The 19,766-nt window shown below is 33.5% G+C and overlaps 1 protein-coding gene and 1 long non-coding RNA gene across 2 annotated transcripts in view; one reads left to right on the top strand and one right to left on the bottom strand.

Moving 5' to 3' along the window:
- The window catches only part of LOC101894578 (serine-rich adhesin for platelets), a 120,761-nt gene that overhangs the window by 65,387 nt on the left and 35,608 nt on the right, over window positions 1-19,766 (top strand). The window lies entirely within an intron of this gene.
- Window positions 1,558-2,485, bottom strand: LOC131804047 (uncharacterized). The gene is made up of 3 exons (XR_009342882.1): window positions 2,032-2,485; window positions 1,700-1,959; window positions 1,558-1,642 (listed from the first exon to the last, which is right to left on the bottom strand). It is a non-coding gene; the product is annotated as an uncharacterized LOC131804047 (long non-coding RNA).

The following is a 19,766-nucleotide window of genomic DNA, read 5'->3' as shown; positions in this document are numbered from 1 at the left end:
AAAAATGCATTAAATTTCGAAAACGTTGGTTCGCGTTAATCGGTGTGGGATATACCCAGAAGAGAGCATTTCAAGCCCCGGCCGATGGCCGCCTATTTACAAAAGGTATAAAATTTAGAAAACTTTGGTTTCCGTTGACGGTTTGGGACATACCCAGAGGAGAAAATCTCAAGACCCGGCCCACTATGTCGCGAGTTCATACAAACGGCGGCCAAAAATAGAAAGAGTTGTCGTAGGTGGATGAAATTTTGTACAGATGCTTATTATTGGGCTAAAAAGCAAATTACAAAAATTTGGATAGATTGGACCAAAATTCGGTATACCTCCCATATATAGGGTCTTCCAAATTTCACTCTTTTAGCCTATAAAATCGTTAATATTCCACCAAATTTGATGAAAATTGGCATGTAACTTCTAATTGGGCCTATAAAACAGTTGACAAAAAATTGGATTGATCGGACCATGATTTGGTATACCTCCCATACAATGGGTCTTGAAAAATTCTCTCTTTTGGGATATAAAAACGAATGTATTAACCCAAATTCGACGAAAATCTGCAGTTTACTTCTAATTTGGGCTATAAAACAAGTGACAAAAAATTGAATTGATCGGACCATGATTTGGTATACCTCCCATACAATGGGGCTTGAAAAATCCGATTTGTTGGCCTATGAAATCGTATGTATTCAACCATATTAAATGAATATTTGCAGTTTACTTCTTATTTAGTGAAATATTAAAATTGTCTGTAGGTTTACGTTTCAGAGTATTTTATATTACAAAACCCTCTTTTCAATAAAACACGTTTTATTCGTATTTAATTTTTATTAATAACATAAGCTTTGAAATACACTATTCACTACATACCTCACTGCAATCATCAGATTCATCTTCTGAACATATTTCCGGAATATTTAAGTTATTTTCTTCACAAATATATGATTTAATGTCTTCCATGTTATAATTTCGGGCCAATATATTATGACTGTTCAAGGATATTACAGGGTCCGATTGTAGTATCAAATACTGAATTAAATCCCTATTTGACTCGACTCTACCACATTTTCGGGTGTGTTTCAAACGGTTGCTCCTAATTATTTTATGGCATGACTCGATAGCCTCTTCCGAAAGCAGTCCAAGAGGGGATGTACTGTACCTTACATATCCAATGCCATGAACTAAAATTTTATGCACCGTGACTGGCATGTAATACCAAGAGTATAAGTCGATGTAAAGTTGCCATGTATCTTGAAGAAGCTTATGAAATAAATTTGTATTTATAAATCTCCCACAAGACAAAATCCGCAAAATGAGGGAAAAATTGTAAATTAATCTTCTGTCGACCCCGGTAATATCTGCCGCTACTTCAATGTTTGAAAAAAAAACGTCGAGCTGTATTTCCATCATTTGATGTCCCGTAGCCCGGTTTTATTTTGTCGACAAGAAGACCTAGATTTGTTTTTAATGCTCTTCGTATCCTGATTTTATTTTCATTCACTAATATTGTGTTTCTACTATCAATTCGCCATGTCTTGACAGGTAGTTTATATGCAAGTTCACCTACACGTCGCCTTTTTGTTCTACATGAACTTTCCTCAAAGTTAATGCGTGGTCGACCTCTTGATGTAGACTTATCAGGTTCCTAAATATTTAAAAGTTTTTAAATAATTGGTTTAATAAAAATAATCTTCAAATGTACCGAATCAAATTTAAACGTATCCATAAGAAACCAATCTTTTAAGACCATTTCTACTTTATCCCTCTTTCGATAGTATTTTTTCCACGTAGAAGACAATTTGTAGCAAATATTTTTAACCTTTATGTGTTCTTCGCCCGTCATTTTCCTTCCAATTCGATCCTCAATAAATTCTTTAAGTTTTGCCAGAACATATGACATACTTTGATCCTTTACTTCTAACCATTCCAAAAATATGTCACAGTTTTTTAAAGAGGTGGTCACTAAAAAAAGCAAATAACTCTTAGGACCGCAGGTTTCCGCAGCTAATTTTTTTATAGGTTAAAAATACATACTTTTCACAACTAAAATCAACAAAAATGTACACTAAACTTTTTTAACCTTTTTTTTCTACTCCACTAATTTCAAGATTTGCTTTACAAAATAGATGAACTAAGTACAACAGGTGTTTGTAACTGTAAACACCATATGATCACTATTTACACCCAAACAAAGGTGAAGCCAAGTTTTTGACATCCCAAGTAACTAAAATAAACACTTTTTTTATAACCGTTACTTTTAATATTCAAATTTTTGAACATATGAAAAAAGTGTCAATTTTCCGAAAAAAATAGAAAAATGCCGATTGCCAAAAACTATCAGATTTGAACCCTCGTACAGGCAAAACTACTTGACGTATCACTACCAAAATTCATATTATTCCTAACTGGAATGTTTTCTATCAATTCTCATCAATAAATTTGTGCTCTTATGTACTTGGTTTTTACCATTTTTGGCCGCGGTCGTGACACTGTGCGGCCTAAGGCCGTCTTCTTACAAAAGAGTCAAATTCAGAAAACTTTAGTTTGCGTTAGGCGGTGTGGGATATACCCAGAGGAGAAAATTTCAAGCCACGGCCGAAGGCCGACTACTTACAAAAAGTGTCAAATTTAGAAAACTTTGGTTCGCGTTATCCGTTGTGGGACATCTCAGTTGTACAATAAATTTTGACCAAAAAGCAAATTTCAGTTATACAACTAATATCTCTGGACCCAAACAAGGTATAACCTCAAATTGAAGTATTTTGGAATGGCAGGAGTGTCAGCTATAATTTGGCATCAATTTCGTTCACCTCCATAATTCACCATTTTTTAGACTTTTTTGGGGTTGTATGAAAAATCCAGGTCCAAAAATCGATTATTTTGCTATAACTTTCGAACCCCTTCCGACCACTTATTGGATAGATATTTTCATAATCTAGCCCGGGTCTTCAACCTGGACTTTCGTCTCAAAAATTTGGGGCCCCGACAAAAAATTTCCCGGAGCCAGGGTAAAAATACCTACCTCTGGAAATAATTTAAGAGTTTTTACTAAACTAGAGTTGTTCCAGCCCTTTTATACAAAAAAACAAGTAAAAAAACATTAAGTCCGACCTTAGACTAAAGGAAACATTAGAACCCATTATGACCCACAAATACCATTTTTTAGACATATTCATGGGAAAATTTTGCAAAAATCATCACAATAGCGAATAACGGGAGGAACCGCTATATGGGGCTATACAAAAACGTGTACCCATACATACAATGCTTCGCCACCGGAGCTAAAAAACATCGTTACCAACAAATATCAATTTTTAGACAAATCCGTGAAAAAATGTGACAAAAACCATCAATATACCGAATATCGGGGGTACCGTCTTATGGGGGCTATACCAAAGCATTGACCTATGCATACAATGTTTCGCCACACAAATAGGACCCATTTTGAGGCACAAATCCCAATTTTCAGACAAATCCATGAAAAAAAGTGGCAAAAATCATAAAAATGCCGAATATTGGTAGGTACCGTTATATGGGGACTATACCAAACTGTGGCAATGCCAAAATCGTGGACCTATACATGCAATGTATCGCCACCGAAGCTAGAACCCATTATGACCAACAAATACCAATTTTTAGACAAATCCGTGAAAGAATGCGGCGAAAATCTTCCTAATACCGAATATCGGGAGGTACCATCATATGGGGGCTATACCAAAGCATTGACCTATGCATACAATGTTTCGCCACACAAACTAGGAACCATTTTGAGGCACAAATCCCAATTTTCAGACAAATCCATGAAAAAATGTGACAAAAATCATAAAAATGCCGAATATTGGTAGGTACCGTTATATGGGGACTATACCAAACTGTGGACCGATATATCTCATTTTCAATACCAACCATAATAAAAACCCATAAACCATAAATAAAAAAAAAAAAAATATATATATATATAAAATTATATATATATATATATATATATATATATATATATATATATATATATATATATATATATATAAAATTCTATAGCAAAAATCCTGTCCCCTATTACCAAAAAAAAATCTATGGGCAAAATACTTCTAAGAGGACTTCTCTAGTATAAATACCTACGGAATGGAAAAAATTGACTAAATATATTACCAATAAAAGACAACCAGACAACCTTTATAGCCCATAAGCCATCGCCACTTTATTGACACAAATTATGTTTACGAGCCAAGCTTTCCGCGAATATTTTTTATGGCCACTAACAAAAAAAAAAAAAAAATAGTGTTAGCTGTTATTTTGGGACGTTGAATGAAATTTGCATAAAATTTCAAATAACAAAAAGAAAAACACCAAAAACTTGACACAATGACTTATTTAAATAAATCGCTGAGGGAGAGAGAGAGTGTGAAAAGATATTCCACCGAAGAGAAGGGGTGGCATATACCGGTTACGGTCAAATGTATTTTAAAAGTGTGACTTAATTTGAGACTGCCACAGCCGATTAAATGTTCTCTCAGCTACGAGTTTGGCATTATTGCTCATTTGTTTTTTAAAATATTGGATGTTTTTAATGGGATTTGTGACAAGAAATTAACTTGTTTTGTTGATGGTAGCCACCGGTACTTGAAGCGATTCGAAATTCAAATGCCGATGACGACAAATTGCAAACAGGCATATTTAGATGAAGACCATGTGTCATCTTTGTGAGTGGATGACTCGGAGAAATGATGTCAAAATTGTCTCAAAAAATATTAACACATCAAAGAGTGGTGGAGTGGAGAGATGGAGGGGGAGAGTGCTAACGAAATCTTGACTACAAAGGTCATAGAGATTTTTTCTGCTACCCAGCCTATGAATCATCGTCCAATTTTGTTTGCCCATATGTTTGGATATTTGCCGACGAAATTGAAGTGATTTCAATTATCGCCTGGCTTTAATTCTGGTTTCAGTTTTTTTTTTATTTTTGGTTTGTCATCGTTTCCCTTTATCTGTCTCTCCACTTTGTGAAGGGGGGGTAGCGGAGTTGTCTTATATTGTCAATTGCTATTAACACCCAACTCTCAGCGCCACAATTTTAATTGAATATTTACCTTTTTTGAGCTTCATTTAAGCCGCAGCTTTACGTTAAGCCACCCCCAGAGATAACGAGAAAAATGAGGCTATGACAATGTCATGTAAAATCGCCCGAAAAAAAACGATATCAAATTGATTATTTTGTTGTTGTTGTTGTTGCCATTGTGGTAATATTGATCGTTACATTTCATTTCCTTTGTGTGCGGTATTATGTTCTGGGCCTCGGCGTATCATTGCCTCGATTTCATAGCAAATCAAAATGTATCGAAATTCGATGGTGGAACAACGTCACAGTATCTAAACTTGTACTTAATTTTCAAGGGCTAAACGCTCAGCCAAACAAACGACATCATTTCATAGTTGAATAGAATTTGAAAAATTATATGAATAGGCTTAGATGACGACGACGATGATAGATCGTTCGTCGTATGGTGGTATCATTTGCTTGTCATGTTGCTGGGTGGCTGGCTGACTCGCTTGTTGGCTATCGAGAGAAGAAACCCTAGCAAAATTAATGGAAACCCCTAGCCATAGCATAGCTCATTAAACATTTGGTATTTTTTCGTTTTTTTTATTTTTGCATCTATGTTGTAGGGAAATATTTAATAATCATTATTTTGCATAGAAGTCATGTAGAACCATTTGTTGTTTGCCCAACTATGTTATGGCCAATTTATTTCGTAGCAAATAACCAGAACCATATTTCTACATATTACAAATATGTTTCAGGTTATAAAATTTCAAGTTTTTTTCTAATATTTTACAAATACAAGACCTGTGACAATGAAAGACCTATCAAAGTACTTTTACTTTATAGAAGCTTTAAAAGGGTTTATAGCTAATGAAAAGCTTCTGGAGGTCCTCTAGCTATATAAAAGCAGTAAAAGCTCATATGTTCTTAAATTGCCTTATGCAGCCCTTCTTCTTGTCGATGAAAAAAAAAAAAAAAAACTTTAAAACATCTTCAATCTTTAAAAGTGTTCTGTAGGGTATTCTAGCTATGACAGATCTGTAAGGGATGTTTACTAATATTTTACGGATAGAAGATTTTTTTGTGATTTTCTGGCGCTGAAAGACCTTTGAAATGACGTTTACATTATAGAAACTTTAAACCCTATTATGGTTTAAGAGATGTTTTTGGAGGTCCTCTAGCTATATAAGAACAGTAAAAGGTCATATGTTTATATATCACCTGATACAGCCCTACTCTTCGCAGAACATCTGTACAATTCTTCTTGTCGAGAGAAACAAGCTTTTAAACATCTTCTATCTTTAAAGGAGGTCTGTAGCAGCGCTGTAAAGGATGTCTTACGGCCCTAGAAAGACTCTTATAACTTCTGCCAGCTTTAAAAGAGGCATACAAAGTGGTTAAGCTTTAGCAGGATGTTAAGCGTCTTCTGACTAAAATGATCTGTAAAAGAAATTCTAGCCATAGAAAAGCTTGAAAAATTATTCTGGTCATGTTAGAGCCATGGAAGGGCTCTAAAAGATCTTCTAGCCATAGAAAACGTTTAAAGTTATCCTGACCGTCGAAAACCTTTTTTGGCTATAGAGGTCCCTCTAGGGTCTTTTAGTCATTAAATTGCTTTATATGTCTTCTAGCCACAGAAAAGCTTTAAAAAGCTATCTGACTATATAATAGGTTTATAATAGCAATTGAATGCTTATTAAAACTTTGAACGGCTATAGATAACTTTCAATTGAACGTCTGGCCATAAAATGACCTTAAAATGCCTTTTAATCACAAAGAAGTTGGGAAAAGCCTCTAGCTCTAGGGCTTCGAGCTTTAATAGGTTTTTTGTGTATGGAAGTACTCCAAAAGAAGGTTGATCTCTTGGCTATTTCCTTGATATGGAAGCTTTAGAAGGTCTTCTAGCTGTAGAAAAGTGTTCAAAGTTCAAACTTAGCATTAATAAAGTTCTTTTGGCTATAGATAACTTTCAAAAGTACATCTGGCCATAAAATAGCTGTAAAATATATTTTAGCTACAAAGGAATTGAGAAAAGCATCTAGCTTTAGTAGGCGTTCGAGCTTTAAAAGGTCTTTTCTCTATGGAAGAACCCTAAAAGAAGGAGCTTTGAAGATCTCTTGTCCATTTCCTGGATATGGAAGCTTTGGAAGGTCTTCGAGCTGGAGGAAAGCGTAGAAAGTTTGTGTTGTCATAAATGGGCTTTGAAATATCTTTAGGCCATGGAAGAACTGTAAAAGGTTTTATGGTCTTATTTTGTCATAGACTAGCATCTAAAATATATTTTGGCTATAGAAGGACTTATAATGTTAACTGGTCATAGAGGAGCTTTCAAAGGCCATCTAAATAACAATTTTTCTGAAATCGATCATCGAAGAGCTTAAAAGGGTCCACTTTTAAAAGTCTTTTAGCCATATATGATCTTTGAAAGGTCTTGTGGCCATAGAAGAGCTTTTAAAGGATATATAAGAGCTTTTAAATTATATAAGAGCTTTAAAATTATATATAAGAGCTTTAAAAGGTTCTTGGTCTTTAAAAGGTTTTCTGACTATAGAAAAGCTACAAAAAGTCTTCTAGGCATATAAAAGCTTTGGAAAGTCTTCTGGCTCCAGAAGAATTTTGTGATGTCATTTGTTCATAGAAGAGTTTTGAGTTTTAAATGACCAAAGTAAAACTTTAAAAAGTATTCCGGCAATATTAGATTTTTAAAATTTCGTCTCCTTATATAAGACCCTTAAAGGTATTTTGGCTATATAGGAACTTTGAGAGGACTTTTCCCCGTAGAAGAGCTTTAAATCTTTAAAGGGTTGTATGGGACCAGAAGGACTGTACAGGTCTCCTATAGCCGAGGGAGCTTCCACAGACTTTTTAAAGTTATTCGATAGCCAGAAGTGCTTCTCACTGCATAAATGTGTGTAGTCTTGTGACAATAGATGACTATTAGAAGGTCTTGTAGATGTAGGAGAGCTTTAAATGAGGAGAGCGCTGTTAGAAGGTCTTGTAGATGTAGGGGAGTTTTAATTGATCCTAGGATGGTCTTGCGTAGATATAGAAGATATGTATATGGTCTCTGGATGGTCTTCCGGCTATAGGAGGTCTGTAAAATGTCTTCTGGCTATGGAAGAGCTTTTCTGGTGATTTGTCAAAGATCTATTGACTCTGAAGGGTCTTAAAGTTCTACTGATTATTGAAAGAGAAATTTTGGCTATAGAAGACTCGTCAGTTGTCCTCATATTATAAGTCCTGTCTAAGGTCTATAAAGGAATTGTCTATAGATGACCTCTACGAGGTTTTACGGCTATACAAGACCTTTGAAAGTCCTTTCGGCTACATTTGACCTGTAAAACACATTAAAAAAGTTTCTAGTTATAGTCCGATTTTCTGGTTATAGAAGTTCTTCACAAGGTGTAAATGCTAGAGAAGACCTTTGAGAATTTTTTTGGCATAGCAGAACGTGAAACGTTCCTTGTCTACAGGATACCTAAAGAAAGCTCTATAGAAATGCTTCCAAATGTTTTGTGGATATAAGAGGCATATAAAAACCTTCTGACTGACTAAGGAACACATCAGAATGGTATTTAGGGCGCCTTTGACAGGCCCTTCGTCCTTTTAAGACGTTAACGACCTGAAGACCTTCTAGCTATGGAAGACCTTTAAAATATCATCCTACTATATTAGATTTGTGAAACACCTGTCATGGGAGTTCTGGTTATAGCAAATATTTATACAGGCTTTTGGCTATTAAATATTTTAAAAGGATATTTTGACTATAAAAACCCTGTCAAAAAGTCTACTGGTTTGAAAGGACCTGTCAAGGCTCATCTAGAAATGGAACAACTGTAAACCATCTTATGGTTTTATTAGACATTTTGGAAGTCTTCTGGTCATGAAAAAGCTTTTAAATTTGTCTGACCATAGATAGGCCTTTGGATATGGGAGACTTTTTAAAGGCATTCAAGCTATGGAGAATCTCTAAGGTCTTTTGGCTACAAATGTCTTAAAAAAGGCTTGTAGCCTTAGAAAAGGATCTTCTTCATAAATAACCAGAAATGCTATGGTGTCGTTGACCAACATATCTGTGTGTCCTAAATTTCTGCACAAAATTTAATTGAATTGTCAAGACCATATCAGAAAAAAAAAAACAATATTTTCATGTGCTCCATTTTTTTGCACCTCCAATTAACAGCTTTCTATAAATAAATTGTGATTCTTTATAGTGTAAATTGAATAAAAGAAAACCGCACCTCAAATTCAAAATTAATATTGCAAATTTTGTGCCAACCAATTGACATATCATTTTTTTGAAGGTGTTATAAATTTTATGTGTCACAATAAATCTCAAACAGACGATGGCAAATTTCTCAAAGAGAAAATAAAAAAATTAACGTTTATATTATAGCAAAAAAAGAAACATGATCAAGAATAAAAACCAGAATTGTTCTTTAATAAAAAAAAAACTCAATTAAAGATCCACAAATTCTGTGTCGAAATTGAGATCATGAAGACGAAACTGCTTCGCGAACACAATGAGAATTATTTAAGTTTATTTAACAGCAATTAATGGCGGAGATCCAATTTCGAGAGGAGAGAGGATAAATAAAGGCCGAGAGAAGGGAGATGGGACATTGAGAATCTATGAGATAGAGTAAGCTATTGACTGAGTGTTCGAATATCTGGCCGATGACTTCAATTTCAAAACTCGAGATATGGAAAGACAAAGAACAAGAATGAACTCCATCAATTTAAAATATTGTTAACACAAATATTCTAATTACGAATTACTGTGCTTGAGGGCTGTGGAAATCCCTTAAGTTTTTTTTGGTTTTGGAAGTAACCAATAATTTTTTCGCTTGGAAATAAAAATCGAAACAAAAAAATCAAATTAAAACGTTTCACGTTTATCTGATAAATTCAATTTGATTTTTTAAATAATTTTACCAATCATCGGTCAAACAAAAGCAGAAACAAGACAAAAAAAAACAATGAATTGGTTTCAAATAACACATGAAGACCTTTAAATTTCTGAATACATTAGAATACAAAAAGGTTAATGAATGTGAAAAAAAACAACAGAAAACTCAACAGACATAGATAAATTATAGAAGTTACATGGAAAAATAACAAATAAATATAAAAATAACAACAACAACAAACAATGAAACTTGCTAGACAGCAGATAGATAAAAGCAGAGGGCGGTGAACGACCAGAGACTTAAGATTGATGTATCACCAAACGAAATGGGCAGTGGCTCACAGAATAACAATTTCATTGGTACTGGAATATAATATGGAAATTATTTTTTTCTAATATTATATTCCCGGCTGTAACCACTGTTGCAAAACGTTTTTTTTTTGTTTTCAGTTTCTAACTGAGTCTAATAAATTACGATATTTAAAAAAGAAAAAAAAAAACATGAAAAATTACAACAAGAAACCGCATAATATTTGCATTAATATCCCTCAATACTGCTAGAATTTCTCAGGGGGGAGGAGGAGGAAAGTCTAAAAACAAAAATGATAGATATATAAAAAACATTTAATATAATATAATATAGTATAATATAATATAATATAATATAATATAATATAATATAATATAATATAATATAATATAATATAATATAATATAATATAATATAATATAATATAATATAATATAATATAATACAATATAATATAATATAATATAATATAATATAATATAATATAATATAATATAATATAATATAATATAATATAATATAATATAATATAATATAATATAATATAATATAATATAATATAATATAATATAATACAATACAATATATATAATATAATATAATATAATACAATACAATATAATATAATATAATATAATATAATATAATATAATATAATATAATATAATATAATACAATACAATATAATATAATATAATATAATATATATAATATATATAATATAATATAATATAATATAATATAATATAATATAATATAATATAATATAATATAATAATATAATATAATATATATATAATATAATATAATATAATATAATATATATAATATAATATAATATAATATAATATAATATAATATAATATAATATAATATAATATAATATAATATAATATAATATAATATAATATAATATAATATAATATAATATAATATAATATAATATAATAATAATATAATATAATATAATATAATATAATATAATATAATATAATATAATATAATATAATATATATATAAATATAATATAATATATATAATATAATATAATATAATATAATATATATAATATAATATAATATAATATAATATAATAATATAATATAATATAATATAATATAATATAATATAATATAATATAATATAATATAATATAATATAATATAATATAATATAATATATATAATATAATATAATATAATATAATATAATATAATATAATATAATATAATATAATATATATAATATAATATATATAATATAATAATATAATATAATATAATATAATATAATAATAATATAATATAATATAATATAATTAATATAATATAATATAATATAATATAATATAATATAATATATATAATATAATATAATATAATATAATATAATATAATATAATATAATATAATATAATATAATATAATATAATATAATATAATTTAATATAATATAATATAATATAATTGTTGAAAAAGATCTCGTAGCTGCAGTAGCCTCATTTGGGGTTTTCTGTCTCCTGAAGACTTATAAAAGACTAGCAAGTGCCCGCTACTTCGTCAGTGAAAAGTCCACCTTAGAATTTAAGATTCGTTCCGGGTTCGTGTTAGGCCTTTTTATACCCTCCACCTTTGAATGGAGGGTATATTAACTTTGTCATTCCGTTTGTAACATCCTTAAATATTCGTCGTAGACCCCATAAAGAATATATATTCATAATCAGCATTAAATTCTAAGTCGATTTAACGATATCCGTCTGTCTGTCTGTTGAAATCAAGATACAGCCCACATTATTTGACGTAGAGCGCCAAAATTTAGCAGAGCATTTTGTATTGTGTCTAGGATGGTTGGTATTGAAAATGAGATATATCCGTCCACGTTCTGGTATAGTCCCCATATAACGGTACCTCCCAATATTCGGTATTTTGATGATTATGCCACATTTTTTCACGGATTTGTCTGAAAATTAGTATTTGTAGGTCATAACGGCTTCCTATGCTTGTGGCAAAACATTGTATGTATAGGTCCACGTTTTGATATAGTCCCCATATAACGGTACCTCCCAATATTCGGTATTTTTATTGTTTTTGCCACATTTCTTCTAATGTTTCCTTTACCCTAAGGTGGAGGGTATTAAAAGTTTGGCCCGACCGAACTTAATGCTTTTTTACTTGTTAGTACTAAAAATTCACAATTTGTTCAGTTAGACAACAATTTTTAAATCAAAACTTCATACATCGTACCTAATTTTTACACTTTCAGGGTTTTATATATTTTTTTCAAGTTTTTCCTTTTTCGGAAAGCATAATTGGAAAATGTTTACCTTTTACACCAAAAAGTCTACAAAATCTTTCAATTTGAAATATACCGTGGAGGATATTAATAAAACTATTTCACATCCAATTTTTTTTTATCCAAAACAATTTCTATATAAAAAAAAATATTCTATAAAAAAACTTCAACAAAGTCAAACGCCATAATTTTTTTATTATTATGAAAGCAAAAAATGTCGGAAATAGCATCATATTTTAGAATACCTTTAGATTTGTTCGAATTGGTCACCTTTGGTACGAATTATGGCCTTCAAACGGCCAATGAAACCGTCACACGCTGCCCAAATGTTGCTCTTCTTTATTTTGGCCTATTCCCGGCGAAGAGCATGCTTGAGGTGATCGACACTTTGGTATCTTTTAGTGCCAACCTTGCTTTCTAAAATACTCCATTTTAGTGGCCATTGTGCGCTGGAAATGAAGCGAGGAACCTCATTTTGTAACCATTCTTGGGTGGCGCGTACTGAGTGCGATGGTGCTGAGTCCTGTTGGAATGTCCAAGGTCTGCGGCCCAAATGTTTGTGTGCCCAAGAATATTTTCACGATAATATTCGGCATTTACTCTGATGCCATGGTCGATTAATACGAGTGGAGAGCGACCAACGGCTGTTATGGCGGCCACACCATCACCATGGCCGGTGCTTGAGTTCTGATGGCCAACCGAAGGTACACATTTTCAGCTGACCTCTTTGGCAAGTAAACACGATCATTTTGTTTGTTTACAAACTGGTGTACAACGAATGTCTTCTCATGGGGAAAAACCAAATTCGGCAGTTCACCACTTTCGGTCAAGCGAAGAAACTCTTCAGCTCTTCTAAGTTTATTTTCTTTCTGTTGCGGCGTAAGTTTTTGTACTTTTTGGAATTTCAATGGCTCTGAGCTCATTTTTAAATATTTTCTGAATGGAATATTTCAATATGTTCAGCTCACGAGCCATTTTTCGGCCACTGCGGCGCAGGTTTTGATCAAGTCGCTTCTTTACTTTTCGAACCATTTCTGCTGATGTTACTGTTTTCTTACGTCCACTTGCTTGACGTCGCTACCAGTATGACGGTAAGGAGCGATGGTACAAGACACAAAAGATTTATTCACATTTAAATGCTGGAGTGATCTAACGATAGCCACTTGTGTTTTTCCAGCCAAATGTAAATCACACTCTCACACTTGAATTCCATCACGAATAACTTTTTTTCTGGAAAATTCTCACCAAAATGATTTTGTACGCTTGTAAACAATATAATGAGCTGTCACTGTAATAATTTTAACAGATGTCGGACGAGAAGCTTAGACATAACAGCAGTCTGAAGTTGGTTGCAGTGTTTTTTTTATCTCACCCTGTATGTAAACCCTAGAAACCAACAGTGACATCAATATCAATTTTCAGGATTCAAGCAAATTTATTAGCTTTTCGTACTCTTCGAATAATCATAGTTCGCATTGCCTTCTCTCTAAACTGTATACCAACAATGGCCTCCAATTCCAGTGTCCAAAGACCCAATCCCAATTACCATACTTTTCCTACAGTTATACTAGTTCCAGTTACCAACAGAGGCCTTAATACAAAATTTCTCTAAGTCTGGGCCTATCTATCTATATTTTAGTACCATTTAGTACAGTTAGAGTTCGCATATTCAAAAATAGCTTCTTTTCTCAACCACAGACACCAGCAAAGACTTCAACATTAAATTTCGGGATTTCCGCTTTATCACGGACCCAATACTCATTTTAGTACGTACCACTTAGTATTTTTGTAGCATATTAGTACATGTTTCCAAAACCACCTCCATATCTCAATTCCAGATATCAGTGATATCCATATCAAATTTCAGGATTTCAGCTCTGTTCCTTCTCCCGATACCAAATTTAGTACTATTTAGTACTTTTCGTACAATTATAGTATCCATATCCAAAACCATTTCCTTCTTTCAGTCATGAACACCAACTCTGATATCCATTCCAAATTTAAGGGTTTCAGCTCTATACCTTCGGCCAATACTACACATTTGGAAACCCCCATATCTTAACCACAGACACTAACAGTGACATCTATATCAAATTTCAGGATTTCAGTCTATCCCCAAATTATATGCCATTTTGTACTTTTCGTAAAATTACAATTACTTTTCGCACAATTATAGTACATACTTCTAAAGCCACCTCCATATAAAAAAACTACAAATGAACAGACACCCCTCTAATACCAAATTTCAAGCACTATCAGTTCGCCCAACATCGAATTGTACCAAAGATAGTACTATTTAACAAATTTACAAAATCACCTTCTTATCGCAAACCAAGCACCAACAGGGATCCGAATACAAACTTTCAAAATTCTACCTCCACCCTTCCAACAACCCTAAACCAAACTGTTCCAAATATAGTACCATTTAGTACACCCACCAGTACAGTACAAAACCACCTTCATATATCAAACTTACTCAAAACTTGAAATATGGTACGAGAATCTTGCAACCTTGATTTCAAGTTTTGAGTTTAACCCGTTCACATTATACTAAATGGTGCCATTTTAAAACTTTTTGTAACCTTAAAGTTCGAATTTCCAAAAACCCTTTGGTTCATCTATCCTGCACTCCATCAGCGACTCTCATTTCAAATTTTAGAATTCTAGCTCATTCCGTTTGTGCAATACAAAGTATTATTTTTTAGTACACTTTAGTACTTTTCGTACCCTTTTAGTGCGAATTTCCAAGAACCCAGCCTTATTACACGCCTACGAGCCAAGACTGCCCCTCGTGCAATATTTCCAGATTCTAGCTTCAGCCTGTTTCGTCTAGGCGTACTTTTTTATATTTACCAGACCTCGGAAAAATTCTCTCGAATTTGTACAAAGAGGGAAACTCACTCAAATTCGAGCGAGTGCTCTCCTGGGAGCAGACAAAAATTAGCAAACTCAATTTTTCGATGTCGCTTTTTTGAGTGGGAAAAAAATTTGTAATTTTTTTAAGAATATTAACTGACTTATATTTAAATTTCCTCTCAGAAAAGGACAACCGAGGGTCCCATCAATTGTTTTTCTGCTTTCGAATAGTAGACCAACTTTTAATTTAAAATTGTCTTGGAATTTATATTTTCAAACTGCGTAATTACTGAATATTTTTTTTTCCGTCTTCGCTCATTTCAAAATTATATTTAGTTTTGCAAATATGGGTTGTGTTGTCAAAATATTATCTGGCAACCGAGAGAAGACGAACCATTAGCTTTGGGGTGAAAATATCTGCATAATGATGACGACGATGATGTAAGCAAGAGAAGATATGTACGCGTAAGACTGATGTGCATGTGAATCGAATCAGTACCTCCAAGCACCACCCCAGCCTCGCTGAAACCAATAGAGACATTAACCCAAGAAAATCAAAAGTAATCAATCATTTTGCGCTTTTTTAAAACGTCTTCAATAGTTTTTGACGGCGAATAAATTTAACTGATTGGATGATGGACAGATGGATGGACGAACGAACTGACTTAAATTAATGCATTATGTGAGTTTGGTGATGCATTAACGATGTACGTGTAAATAGCAGAGGTTTTTAACCAAAATACTATATTGGGGTGTATATGATTATTTGTTAAACATAAATATCAGTTTACATGGTCACGATTATGTCTTTTTGGATTTTATTTTTATTTTTTATTTAATTTTCTTAACAAATTTATTATTGTTTTTCAGAATTTACATAATTTTATGTTCGTTTGTTTGTGCGGACAAATGAATGACATTTTCGTTTGTTTGTACCTGACCTATGTAAATATTTTATGAGTTTCTCAGTTTTTGGGGTTCTTTTCTCTCCATCTTCCTCTTCTTGAAATGTGTGATTATGCATATTTGAAATTAACAATGGGAACAGCAACAACAACAAATTGTTCCCGAGATAAGGGGGATACAGTGGCTCACAAGTGGTTTATAAAAATTTAAAAATCGGAAATTTAATATCTTAAAAAATGATAATAACGTTAAAAGTTAAATTTGGATATCACATTTCTTTGCATTTTAATTAAACTGTTGCATTAAAAAAAAACTGTAAGTTCGGCCGGGCCGAACTTTGAATACCCTCCACCATTTGGAACGAATTTGGCTTTTCTCAAAAAAATAAAATCAGTTAAAAATTCTGTTAGAGTTTAAACAAGAAGTGGAACTGCATAGGCAACTTTTGTCATAAGCCATTACAATATTCAAATGCGGAACTTAAAAAAAATCGAAATAATAAGCTAAAATAATCAATATAGGGAGCTACTATTAATAATGTCGCTAAAATTATCAAAATACCGAATATCGGGAGGTACCGTTATATGGCGGCTATACGAAGATATGGACCTGCACAGACAATTTCCTGTTTTAGACTGTAGTATCCATTACGTACTTCAAATACCAAATTTGAAACAATTCCGGTAAATAATATCGCTAAAATAATCATAGTACCGAATATCGGGAGGTACCGGTATATGGTTGCTACACGAAGACGTGGACCTGCACATACAATTTTCTGTCTTAGGCTGTAGTATTCATTTCGAACTTCAAATACCAAATTCCGATGAATATTGTCGCAAAAATCATCAAAATACCGAATATCGGGAGGTACCGTTATATGGGGGCTATATCAAAACGTGGACCTACATGGCCCATTTTCAATACCAAAAGTCCTGCAGACATATTGTACATTTGAATAAAATTTTATCAATCTACTTCATTTCGTTCAAAAACTAGAGTGATTTCCACAGACGGATAGGCGGACAGACGGACGGACATCGCTGAATCGATGAATGAAAAAAGAATTTTATGCTGATCAAGAATATATACTTTATGGGGTCTAAAATGTATATTTCGAGGTATTACAAACGGAATGACTAACTTAATATACCCTCTATACTATAGTGGAGGGTATAATTAAGGGTGAGGTCCAGGAGAAGACCTATCAGTCTTCTAGGAGAAGACCTATCAGTCTTCTAGGAGAAGACCTTTCAATCTTCTAGGAGAAGACCTATCAGTCTTCTAGGAGAAGGCCTATCAGTCTTCTAGGAGAAAACCTTCAGCCTTCTAGGAGAAGACCTTTCAATCTTCTAGGAGAAGTCCTACCAGTCTTCTAGGAGAAGACCTACCAGTCTTCTAGGAGGAGACCTACCAGTCTTCTAGGAGAAGACCTACCAGTCTTCTAGGAGAAAACCTACCAGTCTTCTAGGAGAACACCTATCAGTCTTCTAGGAGAAGACCTACCAGTCTTCTAGGAGAAAACCTACCAGTCTTCTAGGAGAACACCTATCAGTCTTCTAGGGGAAGACCTATTAGTCTTCTAGGAGAAGACCTTTCAATCTTCTAGGAGAAGACCTACCAGTCTTAAAGAGAGGACCTACGAGTCTTCTAGGAGAAGACCTTGCAGTCTTTTATGAGAAGACCTTCTCGTCTTCTATGAGAAGACCTTCGCGTCTTCTATGAGAAGACCTTCTCGTCTTCTATGAGAAGACCTTTTCGTCTTCTATGAGAAGACCTTCTCGTCTTCTATGAGAAGACCTTCTCGTCTTCTATGAGAAGACCTTCTCGTCTTCTATGAGAAGACCTTCTCGTCTTCTATGAGAAGACCTTCTCGTCTTCTATACGAAGACCTTCTCGTCTTCTATACGAAGACCTTCTCGTCTTCTATACGAAGACCTTCTGGTCTTCTATGAGAAGACCTTCCGGTCTTCCAAGAGAAGACCTTCTGGTCTTCTATGAGAAGACCTTCTGGTCTTCTATGAGAAGACCTTCTGGTCTTCTATGAGAAGACCTTCTGGTCTTCTATGAGAAGACCTTCTGGTCTTCTATACGAAGACCTTCTCGTCTTCTATACGAAGACCTTCTCGTCTTCTATACAAAGACCTTCTCGTCTTCTATACGGAGACCTTCTGGTCTTCTATGCGAAGACCTTGTGGTCGTCTATACGAAGAGCTTCTGGTCTTCTATGCGAAGACCTTCTGATCTTCCAGTCTTCTATGGAAAGACTTTCCAGTCTTCTTTGAGAAGACCTACTGGTCTTCAATGAGAATACCTTCAAGTCTGCTATGAGAAGACCTTCTCGTCTTCAATGAGAAGACGCTCCAGTCTTCTATGAGAAGACCTTCTGGTCTTCTATGAGAAGGCCTTCCCATCTTCTATGAGAAGACCTTCCCGTCTTTTATGAGAAGACCTTCCCGTCTTCTATGAGAAGACCTTCTCGTCTTCTATGAGAAGTCCTACCAGTCTTCTAGGAGAAGTCCTACCAGTCTTCTAGGAGAAGACCAACCAGTCTTCTAGGAGAAGGCCTACCAGTCTTCTAGGAGTAGACCTACCAGTCTTCTTGGAGAAGACCTACCAGTCTTAAAGAGAGGACCTACGAGTCTTCTAGGAGAAGACCTTGCAGTCTTTTATGAGAAGACCTTCTCGTCTTCTATGAGAAGACCTTCTCGTCTTCTATGAGAAGACCTTCTCGTCTTCTATAAGAAGACCTTCCTGTCTTCTGTGAGAAGGCCTTCTATACAAATACTTCTATGAGCAAAACTTTTGGTTTTCTATGAGACGACCTTCCAGTCTCCTATGAGAAGACCCTCTAATCTTTCAAGAGAATACCTTCTGGTCTGCTAAGAGAAGACCTTCTGGTCTACTATGAGAAGACCCACTGGGCTTCCAGTTTCCTTTGAGAAGACTTTTGAATCTCTGGTCTCCCACGAGGAGCCAATCTGGTCTTCTACAAAAAATTCTAGCCTGCCGTTAAATACCAAATGCCTATTTTGACCTTAAAAAAGTCAATTCCAATGTTGCCAATATTTCTAGACTTTGCTAACACTTCCTGTAATCTCTCCCATCTTTGACAGTTTAGCAAACAACTTTAAAGGACATAAATTGTCCTTATCCAAAGCAAATGAAAAGTTGTTCAACATTTTTTATCAATTTTCTAAAATCTTTCAAATAAATCCTTGATTTAAAGCCTAATTGTACGTTTTTCCCCAATTTGTTTTACTTTCTCTTTTTTCTTATCTTTAAAAAATTGTTTTGTTGTTTTTCTTTTTTAAATTACGAAAATATCCTTCACAATGTTGCAAAAATAACACAGACACACACGCAAAATGTATTCATGTTGGTGTGAGTGTGTGTGTGTATGTCGGCTGAAATGGCAGGAAAATTGCACCAAACGAATCTATTGTTATTGCTAC

This window comes from Musca domestica, unplaced genomic scaffold, assembly GCF_030504385.1.
Source record: "Musca domestica strain aabys unplaced genomic scaffold, Musca_domestica.polishedcontigs.V.1.1 38, whole genome shotgun sequence".
NCBI classification, from domain to species: Eukaryota; Metazoa; Arthropoda; class Insecta; order Diptera; family Muscidae; genus Musca; species Musca domestica.
This window is presented reverse-complemented; position numbering and strand designations above follow the sequence as displayed.